At 37.6% G+C, this 18,102-nt stretch overlaps 1 long non-coding RNA gene across 1 annotated transcript in view; it reads right to left on the bottom strand.

The window, feature by feature from the left end:
* Positions 1 to 314: 314 nt before the first annotated feature.
* LOC130852569 (uncharacterized) overlaps positions 315 to 18,102 on the bottom strand; it is a 55,926-nt gene continuing 38,138 nt past the window's right edge. Inside the window, exon 3 of the long non-coding RNA XR_009053380.1 lies at positions 315 to 1,469. This is a non-coding gene — a long non-coding RNA (uncharacterized LOC130852569). The remainder of the gene's footprint in view (positions 1,470 to 18,102) is intronic.

Here is an 18,102-nt window from a genome sequence, read left to right as displayed (position 1 = left end):
CCAGAAGTCAAGGCTTATAGAATGTTGAGTAATGGATGACTGAGCATGTTGATCATATACAGGCCAGTTCTGTCCACTGGAAATATAATGTAAGCCACAAATAATTTACAACTGTCTAGCAGCCACATTAAAAAAAAAAGGTAAAACAAGTGAAATTAATTTTAATAATGTTTTGTTTTACCCAATATAGCCAAAACATTGTCATTTCAACATGTGATTCATACAAAAATTATTAATAAAATATTTACTGTCTTTTTTCATACTAAGTCTTTGAAATGTGGTGTGTATTTTACACACAGCACATCTCAGTTGGGACCAGCCACATTTCAGATGTCTATAGCTCCATGTGGCCACTGGCCACCATACTGGACAGGTCAGATACAGACCAAAATTAAATAACCCATTATACTGGGGGGCACCTTGTGTACTTATCAACTGTATTCACCTTAGCATTCCAAAAAGGGCCCTGGTACAGCCTCATAGTTTCCTAGTTTTGTCAAAACAGATTCAACGGATATAACAAGAAAACTAGTAGCTTTCATTCTAAAAAACAGTTTATATCAAAAATAATTGACTCAACTCTTTCAATTTCACTCAGAAGTTTTGATTAGAAAGAATGAATGCCCTTCTTTCTTAGTCTCTTTAATTAAGAAACAAAGTCAAATCCAGAGAGATTTTGTAATCTTACCTATATTGGCAGGGAGAAAAACTATTATTTTCTTTTTTTTTTTTTTTGGGCACATGGGCTTAGTTGCTCTGCGGCACGTGGGATCTTCCTGGAGCAGGGATTGAACCCGTGTCCTCTGCATTGGCAGGCGGATTCTTAACTACTGCGCCACCTAGGAAGCCCCAGAACTATTATTTTCAAATAGAAAACTTTTAAAATTCTGTTTCCAAGAAACAAACCAGTATTTATTTCAAGTTAGCCAAAATACATTCCGTGTTAAAGTACAATTTTTACATAGATATAGTTCCATTTAAAAACTTCTTAACAGTTTTCCTACCAATATTTTTGCATTCATAATATAAAAGTGAAATAAAGCACTAAGGAGACTGCTCTTAAATTTTTAATATATTCATTTAGGTCCACAACATGTTTCTTAAAAGCAGCTAAACTAATATTCATGGAAAATGTTTTCATTAACTTTTTTTTAATCATCAGGCGATTAATTTCTTCCAGAATCCCATTATCTAAAAATATTCACTTATTGGAATTATAACAATTGCCATCATTATTCAACAACAAAATTTAAAGAACCCAGTTAAAATATCCAATAGCTTAAAACTTCCAAGTTATAAAATCTTCCCTTTTTCTTTTTTTTTAAAGCAGTAAATCAAAACACACTGCAGCAGCTACTTACTCGGCTGCTATGGCACGTTTTCTATCCCATAAGCTGGCAGGTTTGAACTTAGATCATCGGCGAGGCAGAGAAACTCCAAATGGTAAAATATCCCAAACTCTCTTCACCCTGAAAAGCATAAATAAAACGCCAGCATGAGAAAGAAAACTCTGGTTATAATCAAGATAGAACTCTCAGGAGTGGCTTGTCTAGATAGGGAATAACTTCTGTTTCTCCTTCTCTTTTCTTTTTTTTTTTTTAAAGCGAGGGCTCACAACAAGTTAATTCATGGCCCTGGAGTTGTGGGTGACCCGATATAGCGATACTTGGTATTACAACTGCCCTTCTGTTTTAAGAAATCTCTTTGGGAGGAAGCCTAAATTAGCACAACAAAATATGCATCCTGTACTATAACTTGATGGCTTTTTTTTTACCAGGCTGACCCTTCAACTAGATAGATCCTCTATCTCTAATCACATAATCTATCATAATACTAAGATATTTTTGAGAGTGAAAAGGGGAACTTTTGAAATATTTATTAATCAATAAACTGTTTTATTACATTGTTTTTTTCCTAAAAAAAAAATACAAATGTACATCCATTACATTAAAGCAAAAATCTTAAGGTTTCTTTATATGAACACTTAAAATACCACAAGTAGTTTAATTATTCTTGGTGTATATATATTTGTGTACTTTAATCCATTTTCTTAAAGTGTCTGTCTCTAATATTATGTCACTGGTATTTTTTCCAAAAAAAAAGTTTGGAAAAAAGAGTTTATTATTTGAAAATTTTCACCAAGTTACCACAATCTTTTTTTAAAATTTCACCTTATGTTAAGTAATCTGAAATCACTGACATCTTCATCTGACTCTTCTGTATTGATATTATTTTTAACAAGAAAATGCTCTCTTTGCAGGTCCTAAGAAACCTGGTAAGATCACGGCACATTCTGCTAAGTAGAGGATATTCTCAATTCTATTATTTATAAGAAAGTTGTAAATATCTCAATCTCACTATTTTACAGATACTATCTTTTTGCCTAAATTGAAGTTCTTTTTTCCTACTCTTGCCCCCTCCAATCCATTCACCATGACACTGCAGCACAGGTAGTTCCCCCCCCCAATGCAAACTTATCGTGTCACTTCCCACCTAAAAACTCTTCAACAGCTTCCCACTGCTATTAGGATATAATCCCAAATCTTTTTTTTTTTTTTTTTTTAATCCCAAATCTTCAAAGGCCTCCAAAGCCCTGCACAACCTGGTCCCTCCTACCTCTTGGGCCATACTGACACCCTCTCAAATCCTCCAAAGCACCAAGTTCTCCCCTGCTCAAGGCCTTTGCATGCTCTGTTCCCTCTGCTTGGAATGCTTTTCTTCTCAGTCCATCTTTCTTCTACGATCATCTTTCCCATCCGAGAGGCCTTCTAAAGCCACCCAATCTAAAGTACACCAAGGCATCCTCTCTCTCTCTAAAGTATTCCATACTTTTCCTATGAAGCATTTATTGAAATCTGTATTTATTTATTTGTGTGTTTTTAGGAAATCCATCTCCACTAGACTGTAAAAATTCCACCAGAGAGTGCAGAGATTGTTCGTTTGATTCACCCCTTAATCACTGTTCTTTACGCAGCCCATGCCTTGATCCTTGGCACCTTATGAACCTTCAGTAAATATTTGATGAGTGAATGAATGAAAGACTGAGAGGAGAGGGTAAAGAGACAAAGGACTATCTAGTTATTTCAGCCAACCTGTTATCTATGACCAAAACAACTCATTATCCTAAATTCAACTACATCATCAAGCTCCCCCTCTATACAGGATTATTCTCATCAGCATAAAAAGTCTGTACTTTCTCCCAACCTAAAGAGACACACACATGCACACACACCCCTTTCTCCTGACCCCATGTTCCCATAAATTATTTCCCCATTTCTCTAATGCAATTTCATAGGAATACTCAGAAGGGCTGACTATATACGCTGTCTCCAATGCTTTCCTCCCATCCTTATCTGAACCCATTCCAACTAGGCTTCTGTCCCCACTGCTCCCCTGAAACTGCTCTCGTTAAGTCACCAATGATTTCCACCTTGAACCACCCAGTAGCTAGGTATTGAGGCAGGCACTTTGATGAATTCCCTCACCCATTTAAACGGTTCATCATAGCCACCTTTGAGGCAGGTACCATTGCTATCCCCAAAGAGAGGATCCTCTCTTTTCTTTAAACACTTCCTTGCTTGGTTTCCAGGACAGGACACCCCATTGCTGCCTCTCCTCCTCCTTCACTGGCCATTCCTTTCAGACTTCTCATTATTTCAGCCTCTTAATGTTAGAGTGACCCAGGGCTCTCAGTTCTCTGACTTCTTTCCTATCTATACTCCCTCCCCTTGGTCATCTCAATGGATCTCATCACTTTAAATACCACCTCAAAGAGCCTAAACCTCTTCCCTGAACTCAAAGCTCATATTTTAAGCTGCCTGCCTGACATCTCCCCCGGATGCCTAACAGACATTTCACACTTAACATCACCCCATGACAAATTCCTGATGTTTCCCCTTAAGGTTGATGCTCTTACAAGAGTCCCCATGTTAGTAAATGACAATCCAACCCTCCAAGGCATCTCTGACTTCTCTCTTTCCCTAACATCCCATATCCAATCCATCAGCAAATCCCACTGGCTCTCTCTTAAAAATATATCTAAATTCTGCCTACTTCTCCCTACTTTCACAACCACTATTGCCATCTGAGCCTCCACCATCCCATCTGGATTACTGCAATAGTTTCCCAGATGATTCTTTCCCTGCCACACTGCATACTATTCTCAAAACAAAAGGCCAGAGTCATATAGATTAAAAAAAATCAGGTCATGCCACTCCTTAAAACCCACCAATTATTCCCCTTCTCATCACAGTAAAAGTCACTTTTCTTTTTTTTTCTCTTCCCCCTGTAGAATTTAAGCTTCTTAAGGGAAAAAATTTTTTGTTTTGTTAATACTGTATCCCTCCAGTGGCATGAAAACGTCTGGCACGTAACAGGTCTCCAATACATACTTACTGAATAAAAAATGGTTGAAAACAATACCATGGGTAGGCAATTTAACTAAATCTCCAGACTCTACTGTTCTTAATGGCAAGCTCTTGGAGAGCATGAACCATGCAGTAACAATTAAATTTTGCACAGTAACTTGCACACAAAGTCTTAATATAATTTCATCATTGATGTCATATTTCCCACTGAAATTTTAGTTACCTGTATTATATGAATGCTACTAACTTTAAAAGTTAAGCAGGAGGGAGAAAAGATGGCGGTGAAGTAGAGAGACGTGGAGTGCATCCCTCTCCACAGATGCATTGGGAATGCACGGAAGGACGCAGTCATTCCCACAGAGAACCAGCTGAACACCAGGAGACGGCCTCGGACACCAGAAAGGGCTGCGGGGAGCCCGACATAGCCGGTAGGGAGGCATCTACGAGGGCTCAGAGAGGGTGAAGCGGCGGAGCTGTGGCAGATGGGAGGGAGTGAGAAACATACGGAGGGTCCGCAGCGCAGCTCAGCGTTCCCGGACCGAGACATCGATCCGCGGCTGAACGGAGGGTCCAGGAGCGGGAGCGTGGGAACCGGAGAGCTGGTTCAGGGGGAGAAACATTGTTGCCGGTAGGGTGACGGACCGAGAGGACAGGAGGGAGGAGGTCCGCGGAGAGGAGTGCCCGTCCCTGAGAGCTGCCCGGCCATGATGGCGGCTGGAGGTTGCAGGCTCACGGGCGGGGGGGAGGAGCCACGCGCGTAGCCTCTCCCTCTCTTTCGGCGCCTCTGCAACAGGCAGTGGAGAGACGCCCTGCGGGCCACCTAAGGCGCTCAGGGAAAACGAGCACCCTCAGGCACTCGGGCGGGGCTACATTAAAACCCCTTGCAACGCCAGCAGCAGGGAGGCTGCCGAGAGAAAAAAAAAAAAAAAACAACAGCAACCAAAAAAATAAACCCGAGAGAGGCCCAACTCTAAGACTTTCTGTGTACGCCTGAGCCACCAGTGCCCTCTGCAACAGGCACCTCCAAGCCTCACCGAAACAACAGTGCGCCACTGCTCACTCACTCCCAGGAGAAGGAGCCACTATTGTACCCTCTCCCTCCCCACACACCGAGGCTTACAGACGAACAATAAAGGAACGTTTGCTGGTCACAGAATAACGCAAAAAAAACCCAAGGCAAGGAGAAGGACACTTACAGCTGAGACGCTAAGGAAACAGAAATAGTAGTATCAATACCTATTGAACTGGTCCATTCTGGGATCAGTTCTGGATTTTTTTTTTTTTTTTGATTTATTAAATACGATCTTAGCCCTAAGGGATCTACAAGTTTTATAACATAGTTTTTTAAGGATATTTTTTATTCTTTTTTTTTTTTTTTTTTGCCTTTTTATATACTTCTATATCTAGCTAAGTTTTTGGTAGTACGGACAATATATCTCTCATACTTTCCTTTCATCCCTATCTTTTATACATTTCTATTCCTTTCTTTTTATTTCCATATTTCCAACCACATTACGCTCTTCTGTTCCCCTTTATTCCAGCCATTTTAAGTTTATTTTATCTTAACATACTTATAAGCAACACTATCGGTCTGCTCAGACTCCTTGCTCTATTCTCCAGATGACGCACTGCCTTGGTATTTAATATTAGGCTTTTGTCTTTATCTTAGTTCTTAGTACAGCTGTCTAATTACATTCTGAGAATCTCCATTCTCTCTGGTGGTACTCCAGCTCTTTTCTATATTTGATCCTAGCTTACAAAATCTCCCTGGATTGATGTTTGTATGTGTAGGGTGTTATTTGTTGTTGGTTTGCTTTTGCTTTTGTCTCTGATTTGTTCTGTTTCAGTTGTCAATTTCTGCTGGGTTTCTCTTTGAATATCTGATAGCACACTGGGGTTCTGTCAGGTCTTTCTAGAGCCTTATGTCCTAACAGGTTCAGTAATTGTGTGTCTTATACATGTATGTGTTTCCTAGACTTAACATTCGTTTAATCCAATACTTGGACATTAGTCTGAGGCTTGGACAGTCTTCTATAAACACCTCTATCGCCAGGACAAGCAACCCCAAAAGTTTGGACAACCATGAGGAAACAAAGAAACACCATGCAGGCAAAGGAGCAGGAAAAAAACCCACAAGACCAAATAAATGAAGAGGAAATAGGAAAAATGCCTGAAAAAGAATTTAGAGTCATGATAGTAAAAATGATACAAAATCTCGATAACAAAATAGAGAAAGTACAAGAAACAGTTCATAAGAACTCAGAAAAACAAACAGCAATGGATAACAAAATAACCGAAATTAAAAATACTCTAGATGCTATAACCAGCAGAATGACTGAGGCAGAAGAACGAATAAGTGAGTTGGAAGATAGAATGGGGGAAATAACTGCCACAGAGCAGGAAAAAGAAAAAAAAATAAAAAGATTAGAAGACAGCCTCAGAGACTTCAGTGATAACCTTAAACGTACCAACATTCGAATTATAGGCATCCCAGAAGAAGAAGAAAACAAGAAAGGGTCTGAGAAAATATTTGAAGAGGTTATAGTGGAAAACTTCCCCAACATGGGAAAGGAAATAATTCACCAAGTCCAAGAAGCACAGAGAGTCCCATACAGAATAAACCCAAGGAGAAATACACCAAGACACATATTAATCAAACTAACGACAATTAAACACAAAGAAAAAATATTAAAAGCAGCAAGAGAAAAGCAACAAACAACATATAAGGGAAAACCCATCAGGATAACAGCTGACCTTTCTACAGAAACTCTGCAGGCCAGAAGGGAATGGCAGGATATACTGAAAGTCCTGAAAGAAAGAAACCTGCAGCCAAGAATACTCTACCCAACAAGAATCTCATTCAGATTTGAGGGAGAAATCAAAAGCTTTCCAGACAAGCAAAAGTTAAGAGAATTCAGCACCACCAAACCAGCCTTACAACAACTGCTAAAGGAACTTCTCTAAGTAGGAAACACAAGAAAAGGAAAACACCTACAAATACAAACCCAAAACAATTAAGAAAATGGTCATTGGAACACACATGTCAATAATCACTTTAAATGTAAATGGATTGAATGCTCCAACCAAAAGACACAGACTGGCTGAATGGATACAAAAACAAGACCCTTCTATATGCTGCCTACAAGAAACCCACTTCAGACCAAGGGATACATATAGACTGAAAGGAAAGGGATGGAAAAAGATATTCCATGCAAATGGAAGTCAAAAGAAAGCTGGAGTAGCAATACTCATATCAGACAAATTAGACTTGAAAGTAAAGACTATTAAAAGAGACAAGGAAGGACACTACATAATGATCAAGGGATCCATCCAAGAAGAACATATCACAATGGTAAATATCTATGCCCCCAACATAGGAGCACCTCAATACATAAGGCAAATGCTAACAGCTATAAAAGGGGACATCGACAGTAACACAATAATAGTGGGAGAGTCGAACACCCCACTTACATCAATGGACAGATCATCCAAACAGAAAATAAATAAAGACATACAAGCTTTAAATGACACATTAGACCATCTCGACTTCATTGATATTTATAGGACATTCCATCCAAAAATGACAGAATACACTTTCTTCTCAAGTGCACACGGAACATTTTCCAGGAAAGATCACATCTTGGGTCACAAATCAAACCTCAGCAAATTCAAGAAAATTGAAATCATATCAAGCATCTTCTCAGACCACAACGCCATGAGACTAGATATCAATTACAGGAAAAAAACTGCAAAAAATACAAACACATGGAGGCTAAACAATTCACTCTTAAACAACCAAGGAATCACTAAAGAAATCAAAGAGGAAATCAAAAAATATCTAGAAACAAATGACAACGAAAACACAACAACCCAAAACCTATGGGATGCAGCAAAAGCAGTTCTAAGAGGGAAGTTTATAGCAATACAGTCCTACCTTAAGAAACAAGAAAATGATCGAATAAACAACCTAACCTTACACCTAAAACAACTAGAGAAAGAAGAACAAAGAAACCCCAAAGTGAGCAGAAGGAAAGAAATCATAAAGATCAGAGCAGAAATAAATGAAAAAGAAAGGAAAGAAACCATAAGAAAAATAAATAAAACTAAAAGCTGGTTCTTTGAGAAGATTAACAAAATTGATAAACCATTAGCCAGACTCATCAAGAAAAAAAGGGAGAAGATGCAAATCAACAGAATTAGAAATGAAAAAGGAGAAGTCACAACGGACACCTCAGAAATACAAAACATCATGAGAGACCACTACAAGCAACTATATGCCAATCAATTGGATAACCTGGAAGAAATGGATACATTCTTAGAAAAATACAATCTTCCAAGACTGAACCAGGAAGAAATAGAAACCATGAACAGACCAATCACAAGTACAGAAATTGAGGCAGTGATTAAAAATCTCCCAACACACAAAAGCCCAGGACCAGATGGATTCACGGGCGAATTCTATCAAACATTTCGAGAAGAGTTAACACCTATCCTTCTCAAACTCTTCCAAAATATTGCAGAAGGCGGAGCACTCCCAAACTCATTCTACGAGGCTACCATCACCCTGATACCAAAACCAGGCAAAGATGTCACAAAAAAAGAAAACTACAGACCAATATCACTGATGAATATAGATGCAAAAATCCTCAACAAAATACTAGCTAACAGACTCCAACAGCACATTAAAAAAATCATACACCATGATCAAGTGGGGTTTATCCCTGGGATGCAAGGATTCTTCAATATACGCAAATCAATCAACGTGATACATCATATCAACAAATTGAAGGATAAAAACCATATGATCATTTCAACAGAGGCAGAAAAAGCTTTTGACAAAGTTCAACATCCATTTATGATAAAAGCTCTCCAGAAAATGGGCATAGAAGGAAATTACCTCAACATAAGAAAAGCCATATATGAAAAACCAAAAGCCAACATCGTTCTCAATGGGGAAAAACTGGAAGAATTCCCTCTAAGAACAGGAACAAGACAAGGGTGTCCACTCTCACCACTGTTATTCAACATACTTTTGGAAGTGTTAGCCACAGCAATCAGAGAAGAAAAAGAAATCAAAGGAATCCAAATTGGAAAAGAAGAAGTAAAATTGTCACTCTTTGCAGATGACATGATATTATATATAGAAAACCCTAAAGACTCTACCAGAAAACTGCTAGCACTAATTGATGAGTTTAGTAAAGTAGCAGGATACAAAATTAATGCACAGAAATCTCTTGCATTCCTATACACGAACAACGGAAGAGCAGAAAGAGAAATTAAGGAAACTCTCCCATTCACCATTGCAACCAAAAGAATAAAATACCTAGGAATAAACCTGCCTAAGGAGGCAAAAGATCTGTATGCAGAAAACTTTAAGACATTGATGAAAGAAATCAAAGATGACACAAACAGATGGAGGGACATACCATGTTCCTGGATTGGAAGAATCAACATCGTGAAAATGACTGTACTACCCAAAGCAATTTACAGATTCAATGCAATCCCGATCAAATTACCAATGGCATTTTTCACAGAACTAGAACAAGAAATCTTACGATTTGTATGGAAACGCAAAAGACCCCAAATAGCCAAAGCAATCTTGAGAAGGAAAAATGGAGTTGGTGGAATCAGGCTTCCTGACTTCAAACTATACTACAAGGCCATAGTGATCAAGACAGTATGGTACTGGCACAAAAATAGAAAGGATGATCAATGGAATAGAATAGAGAACTCAGAAGTAAGCCCAAACACATATGGGCACCTTATCTTTGACAAAGGAGGCACGAGTATACAATGGAAAAAAGACAGCCTCTTCAATAAGTGGTGCTGGGAAAATGGACAGCAACATGTAAAAGAATGAAATTCGAACACTTCCTAACACCATACACAAAAATAAACTCCAAATGGATTAAAGACCTACATGTAAGGCCCGACACTATAAAACTCCTAGAGGAAAACATAGGCAGAACACTCTATGACATCCATCAAAGCAAGATCCTTTTTGACCCACCTCCTAGAATCATGGAAATAAAATCAAGAATAAATGAATGGGACCTCACGAAACTTAAAAGCTTTTGCACAGCAAAAGAAACCATAAACAAGACTAAAAGGCAACCCTCAGAATGGGAAAAAATAATTGCCTATGAAAAAACGGACAAAGGATTAACCTCCAAAATATACAAGCAGCTCATGAAGCTTAATACCAAAAAAGCAAATAACCCAATCCACAAATGGGCAGAAGACCTAAATAGACATTTCTCCAAAGAAGACATACAGATGGCCAACACACACATGAAAAGATGCTCAACATCACTCATCATCAGAGAAATGCAAGTCAAAGCCACAATGAGGTATCACCTCACACCAATCAGAATGGCCATCATCACAAAGTCTGGAAACAACAAATGTTGGAGAGGGTGTGGAGAAAAGGGAACTCTCCTGCACTGTTGGTGGGACTGTAAGTTGGTACAGCCACTATGGAAAACAATTTGGAGGTTCCTTAAAAAACTACAAATAGAACTACCATATGATCCAGTAATCCCACTCCTGGGCATATACCCAAAGAAAAACATAATCCCAAAAGAAACTTGTACCATAATGTTTATTGCAGCACTATTTACAATAGCCAGGACATGGAAGCAACCTAAATGCCCATCAACAAATGAATGGATACAGAAGATGTGGCATATATATACAATGGAATATTACTCAGCTATAAAAAGGGATGAGATGGAGCTATATGTAATGAGGTGGATAGAACTACGATCTCTCATACAGAGTGAAGTAAGTCAGAAAGAGAAGGACAAATATTGTATGCTAACTCACATATACGGAATCTAAAAATGGTACTGATGAACTCAGTGACAAGAATAAGGACGCAGATACAGAGAATGGACTGGAGAACTCGAGGTATGGGAGGGGGCGGGGGGTGAAGGGGAAACTGAGACGAAGCGAGAGAGTAGCACAGACATATATGTACTACCAACTGTAAAATAGTCAGTGGGAAGTTGTTGTATAACAAAGGGAGTCCAACTCAAGGATGGAAGATGCCTTAGAGGACTGGGGCAGGGAGGGTGGGGGGGACTCGAGTTGGGGGAGTCAAGGAAGGGAGGGAATACGGGGATATGTGTATAAAAACAGATGATTGAACCTGGTGTACCCCCCCCAAAAAAATAAAAAATAAAAAAAAATAAAAAAATAAAAAAAACAAGCTGAAACAGCCAAAAAAAAAAAAAAAAAAAAAGTTAAGCAGAACACTTTAAAATATGACATCTGGGTCTCAACTATCAATACCAGCTCCCTCAACTTACACTGCAACTACCCAGCCACTTCCTCCTTCAGGGAGGTTATGTGCTTACTTATTTATGCTTTGCATTGTGTAGGCATTGTCTTGACAGTTGCTCTGGAGCTCTCATGTGACAGTATTTGCTGCACCGTTTGTAGGGGGGCCTCACAGCCATGCAGAAGCTTAGCCTGGATGGCAGGAAGAACAATGACTGAGAATCCAGCTGTGACTGCTTTCTTTTTAAAAAGGTTCTTCTTTCAGCTTCTTGGGTACATCTATTAATGTTTTAACTCTCTCAAAGGCATTTCTCAGCCAAATGTTTCCAAGGTGCTCTTCATGAGTAACCCTGTCTTCCAAGACTTCTATGACTGCTGCAGGCTGTACCAGTCTGCACACACTTCCACTTCCAATCCCCAAACTCCAACCTCCTCTTGGTTCTTAGTGGACTCTACATAAGAATATCTTATCAATGCAGTATCTTTAAGTGATAAATTAAATTTCACAGATGAACTTGGAGCAAGTTGAATTCTGATACAGTTATTCTGTGCTCAAACACTGTTAAACCTTGTCTCGTTTCACCAAGAAGTTCAAAACCATTTGCATTATTTTTTGAATTATCATCATCCTGTAATTTAATGAGAAACTATACATTTTCAACATATGTTTTTAGTGCTTTTCTTAAGTATCAATATAAAACGACACTGCTGGGCTTCCCTGGTGGTGCAGTGGTTAAGAATCCGCCTGCCAATGCTGGGGACACAGGTTCAATCCCTGCTCCAGGAAGATCCCACATGCCGTGGAGCAACTAAGCCCATGTGCCACAACTATTGAGTCTGTGCTTTAGAGCCCGTGTGCCACAACTATTGAGCCCATGTGCTGCAACAACTGAAGCCCACGCGCCTAGAGCCCACACTCCGCAACAAGAGAAGCCATGGCAATGAGGACCCCGTGCACCACAACAAGAGTAGCCCCCACTCGCCGCAACTAGAGAAAGCCCACGTGCAGCAATGAAGACCCAACACAGACAATAAAAATAAATAAAATAAAAATAAAATTTATAAAAAAAAAACAAAACACAACACTGCTAAAATCAGGATAGATCCCAACATGCCTAAAAATATACATCTATATGTCCAGTATAAAAATTCTGGAAGAACTGTATGTATGGCCATTAGCAGTAACATGAAAGCATGATGAACTAACATTTATTCAGTACTTACTATGAGCCAGGCATTTTATCCACATTACCATATGTAATCCTTATAAGAGCCTTGTATGATAGGTATATATCACCAGACTTTAACCCCCCCCACCAACATGCTTTCTGAAAGTCCAGGACCACATCTTCTTACGTGTCAGCCACTTGTGACTCAAGCTTAAGCACCTTTTTGTCAGTTTTTACCAAAATAAGCAGCTACTAATTAACACCTATATTAAAACTATTGTATTTGGTAAACATGTAAAGGTCAACTTTACAACAGGACAGGCTTAAGTGTTTTAAAATTTTTTAGTTAATTCACCCCAGCAGATCCAAGGGATACAAACACTCTTTAAAGAAACTGCACTATGATGATCATACTGAAGTTTTTCATGGAAAAGATGAATAGTTTGTTATATTTGGCCCTTACATATTTCAGGCAAAAGCTGTTTCTTCCATGTCACATAAGTTGCGAAGTCTTAAATTACTCTGTTATGAAACTTACATCAATGAGCATATGCTCCTTAAAAAAAAAAAAAAAAAAAAAAGATTCCCTTGTTGACCCTCACTCTGAAGTGAACTAGACTTCTGAATGGGCAAAAATACAAGCCCAGCTCTTGAAATTCCATAAGAAAATGTTGCCTGTGTCCTTCAAAGCTTAAAAGCATCACATTAATCTACAAAATAAAATATCTCCACTGAAAGCATGTCAGAGAACTTGAGGACGAACAGAGTAAAATCAGCACCAATACAAGCAGCACACTGACAACACCAACTACTTAGACAAACAACGGAAGGGTGCTATTGCCGATCCTGATTTCCCAAGCCCTTCCTCAGAGAAGGAGTTTCCCCAGAGCAGAGGCGCTGGATTCTGCGCTCCCAGAGCCCCGGCCCGCGGCACACGCACCTCCCAGCCCCGGTCCGCAGCCTCCTCAGACTCTGGAGAGCCCAGTTCCACGTGAGCTGCACTCCTGGGTCTTTTACATAACTGTGGTTGAAGATATTTTTCACAAGGTTCTTTAAACAAAGATTCACGTGATAAATTTCTGCTTGAGTTTAGTTCCAGGAAATGTTTGGTTTCTGCAGATGTTTATATGCTTCCGGTTGTCAGTGCATGAAAAGGATATAATTCTGCGTTTCTTTTTCTTACTTGAGCAACTAGAAAATGTGAAATTAAATATACTGCCCAAATCTCTCAACACTGACATGGAAATACTTAATCCTTCCACTTCTTTTAGGTGAGATTGGTTTTATTTTTATATAAAGTTACTTTACCTTTTGGCCTGAAATGTGTAAGTTGCTCTAAGTGTTTGCAGAAGCAAGGAAAGTTGCAAATATAAAACATAAAAGACATATCTAATGTTGACCTGCTTATAAATTCCAGAATAAAATTTTTAAAAAAGAGAAGAGTATACTGAGAAGGCACAAACGCTCAGAATTGAAATTCTCTCTTATGCAAAAAATACAGAAGATTCCACACAAAAAAACACAACAGTCCTCTACTCTCTGTTTAAACCCTGTTAACCAGCTTGAATACTCATATAGATTCTTGGTTGAACCTCCCTAGCAACACTAAAATCCGAAATTTTTACAAAGTATTTTAGTAAGACAGTTTTATTTTTAAAATAAAACATTATTTTAAAAACATTATTTTAAAAAATTATTTTTAAAAAAAACATTATTTAAAAAAATAAAAACATTTCAGAATAGTGAATTAAACTGGGTTTATGACAGGTGTACATCCTAAGTCACTTCATTTGTAAAGCAGTCCAGATTACATGTGTGTTCTGTAATCGTAATTAGCCAAGAACTGTTTTTAGCTCCTTCACTTCTTTTCAATACTGAGGTTCAGTAATAAGTGGCTTCTAATAAGTCAATAAAGTACATCAGTGACAAAAGTATCCATCGAAATCTTGAAGGTACTTATTTATTACTCTATTCTTATACTCCACCTCTTTTCTCAAAGCCTTTGTTACAACCTATAAAAATCCACACATTACAATAAACATATTTTACAAATATAAAATTTGGCCTTACACTATCTGGTTGATAAAGCAAAAAGAGAAAGCCAATCAATTACTACATACACACTAGCCATGATGCAATGGTAAGTCAGGAAAAACAGAATTTGCCCTGGTATGCAAATATGAGAAATGTCTCTAGCGGATCATTATATAATACACTGGGGTCTTCAATACTGTCCCTGATAGATATCTTGATTGGTTCATCCAGCAGTTTCTTAAAACAAATAACATATACGGTAAAAATATAAAGCTCTCAGGTAATCTGGATGAATAAAAAATAAAAACTAGGAAGTCTGTCTAACAGAACTTTCTGTGATGATGAAAATATCCTAGATCTACTGTCCAATATGGAAGCCACTGGCCACATATGGCTATTGAGCACTTGCAATGAGGCTAGCGCAACCAAGAAACTGAATTTTTAATTATATTTAATTTTAATTTAAAAAATTTATTTAATTTTAATAGCTATATTAGAGGGGCAAATACCTACCCATTGGACCATACAGGTCTAAAACATTGGTTATCAAATTTTTTTTAGTAGCAGAACGATTTTTGAGTTGACAAACATATACCAAATCTAATACACAAAAATTAAAATGGTATATTATGTATATTTATTATTATAAGTTCAAATTTATAATATTAATTTATAGTCAATGTTAATATAAGTTTTCCAATGGGTGAAAACTAGAAATTGAAGGTTATAAGTGAGAATTATAAACTCAGAACAGCCCCAGTAAATACTTATTTCTGTACTTTGCTTAGATGCACTGTGCACGGCCCATGGGGACTTCTAGCTACACATTCTGAGCTACCCAATTACCAAAGGCCTCACATAGCAGCCAGCTACTCAGAAAGCATAAGAAGAAAACACAGCATGCCAGCAGGGCAGTTTCAGATGTTTCTCTTCGTTTGAAGAGTCCTCCCAGGAGTCCACATAACCAACCAGGAGCTATTCTCTTGGGCATTCAGATGACAGCTCAGGGGCAAGGAAATGAGAATCACAGGGTAGGCGCAGAGTCACACTGGCTTAGAAGCCGTATGTCCCACACAGAAACCAATACCTCAAATAATGATCCCAACCACAGCTTCCAGGGTCCCCACGAAGTTCATAACCATCTCTGAAAAGTGCCCCGGGGCAGCTCAAAGCTACTGCTCTAACCAAGAATTTAGAGTTCATGTGTAGTTCCACCCAGTCCAAATACATTTACCAAATAAAAGTCACTTTTACCATAAGTAATGCTGCCTAGTAACATGGTTGACTTTCCACTTTTATCAGATTTCAGAGGAACTGAGTAGAAAGTTCATCCAAGGTCAGGTTTGTCCTTAGAAAATGGTTTTGCTAATTCTTTACCCACCTTCATGATTAAAAAAATAATAATCCTAGCATATCAAGAATAGAAAAGAACTTCTTTAGCTTCATCAAAAACCTGTAACAAAATCATACTTGATTAAATAACAGAATTATTTCCTTTAAAAGCCATAAAATTAGACGAAGAAGACTAAAACTATCACTTCTATTCAATAGCACAGAGGTCCTAGTCAATGTAATAAAAGAAATACAAATGAGATATAAAATTTTAAATGAAATGACAAAATTTTTCCAAGTGATAATTATTTATACAGAGAATTATGAAGGCAAGCTATTAAAAGTAATATAAAAACAAGCTTACCAATGTTGCTGGATGTAAGGTCAATACACAAAAACTAATGTAATTCCTAGAAGTCAAAAAAAAACACCTCTTTGTAATTTAATTAGGAGAAGCTACCATTTAAAATGGCAACTTAAAAAAAAAGCTGAGTTCACAGATAGAGCAAACAGACCTGGTAGCTTCCTGAGGTACGGGAGAGGGGTGGGGGGCAAAATGGGTGAAGGGGGTCAAAAGGTACAAATTTCCAGGTATAAAATGAATGTCATGGGGGTGTAATGTACAGCATGGTGACTACTGTATAGTTAGTAATACTGTATTGCATATTTGAAAGTAACTAAAAGAATGGATCTTGAAAGTTCTCATCACAAAAAAAAATCCTGTAGTTATGTATGGCGATGCAGGTCAACTGAACTTACTGTAGTGGTCATTTTCCCATACATACAAAAATAAAAATCATTACATTGTACACCTGAAACAAATATAATGTTACATCAACTATACTTCAATGAGAGAGAGAGAGAGGAAGGAAGGAAGGAAGGAAGCAAGGAAAGAAGAAAGGAGGGAGGAAAAGAAAAGAGAGAAGGCAACTAAAAGCTATAAGCTTTCTAATATAAATTTCTAGCAATAAATCTAACAAGAAAGTTTCAAGCACAAAAGAGAAAATTACAGAGTTGAGTAAATGAAAAAATATACCATGTTTGTGGATAGAAGACATAAATATCCTTAAATTGAATGGGATTTCAATATGATTCTAATAAAACTCTCTACAGGGTCTTTCATGGACTATGATAAGTTGATCCTAAAATTCTTAAGAAAAAGAGGGCCAAGAATAGCCTTGACAAACTTGAAAAAGAACATAGGCAATATGTCTTCCAAAACGTTAAGACATATTAAACCACAGTAAGTAACATGGCACAGACAAATGAAAGCAACAAAACACCCAGAAAAAGACATACGTGTTTGGAAATTTGATATTTAATAGTAGTAGTACTGCAAATCAGTGGAGAAAGGATGGACTATTGAACAGTGGTGCTAAGACACAGGTCATCTGTAAGGAAGTAAAATTAAATCCACGTATTGTACCATAAAGAAACATTATCAGGCTAAATAAATTCATAAATGTGAAAAAAAAATTTGAAACCTTTTAGAAAAAAAAATCCTTGCTATAATGAGGGCTTTGAAAAATAAGATACAAAAAGTAAAATTATAAAGTAAAAGATTTACAAACATTACTATGGTAAAAAAATTTTTAATTCTAAACAATAAAAGATTCTTTAAACAAAATGAAATATCAAGCCATGGACTGAGAAAAGATAGTTTAATAACCAACAAAGTGTTAACTTACAGAATACATGAAAAATTCCTAAAAATCAAGAAGTAAACATAAACAATTGAATTGACAAAATAGAGAAAAATTGTGGGCAGCCAATTAATGGAAAGTAAATCTGAGTGGAAAATAAATGCAAGATGTCCACACGCAATACAATGCAATTTAACACTATAATGAGATACGATTTCACGCCAGACTGGCAAAATACCATATAGTAATAAAAAAATTTTTAACAGATTTAGCCAC

This window comes from Hippopotamus amphibius, chromosome 4 (assembly GCF_030028045.1).
Source record: "Hippopotamus amphibius kiboko isolate mHipAmp2 chromosome 4, mHipAmp2.hap2, whole genome shotgun sequence".
Classification (NCBI taxonomy): domain Eukaryota; kingdom Metazoa; phylum Chordata; class Mammalia; order Artiodactyla; family Hippopotamidae; genus Hippopotamus; species Hippopotamus amphibius.
This window is presented reverse-complemented; position numbering and strand designations above follow the sequence as displayed.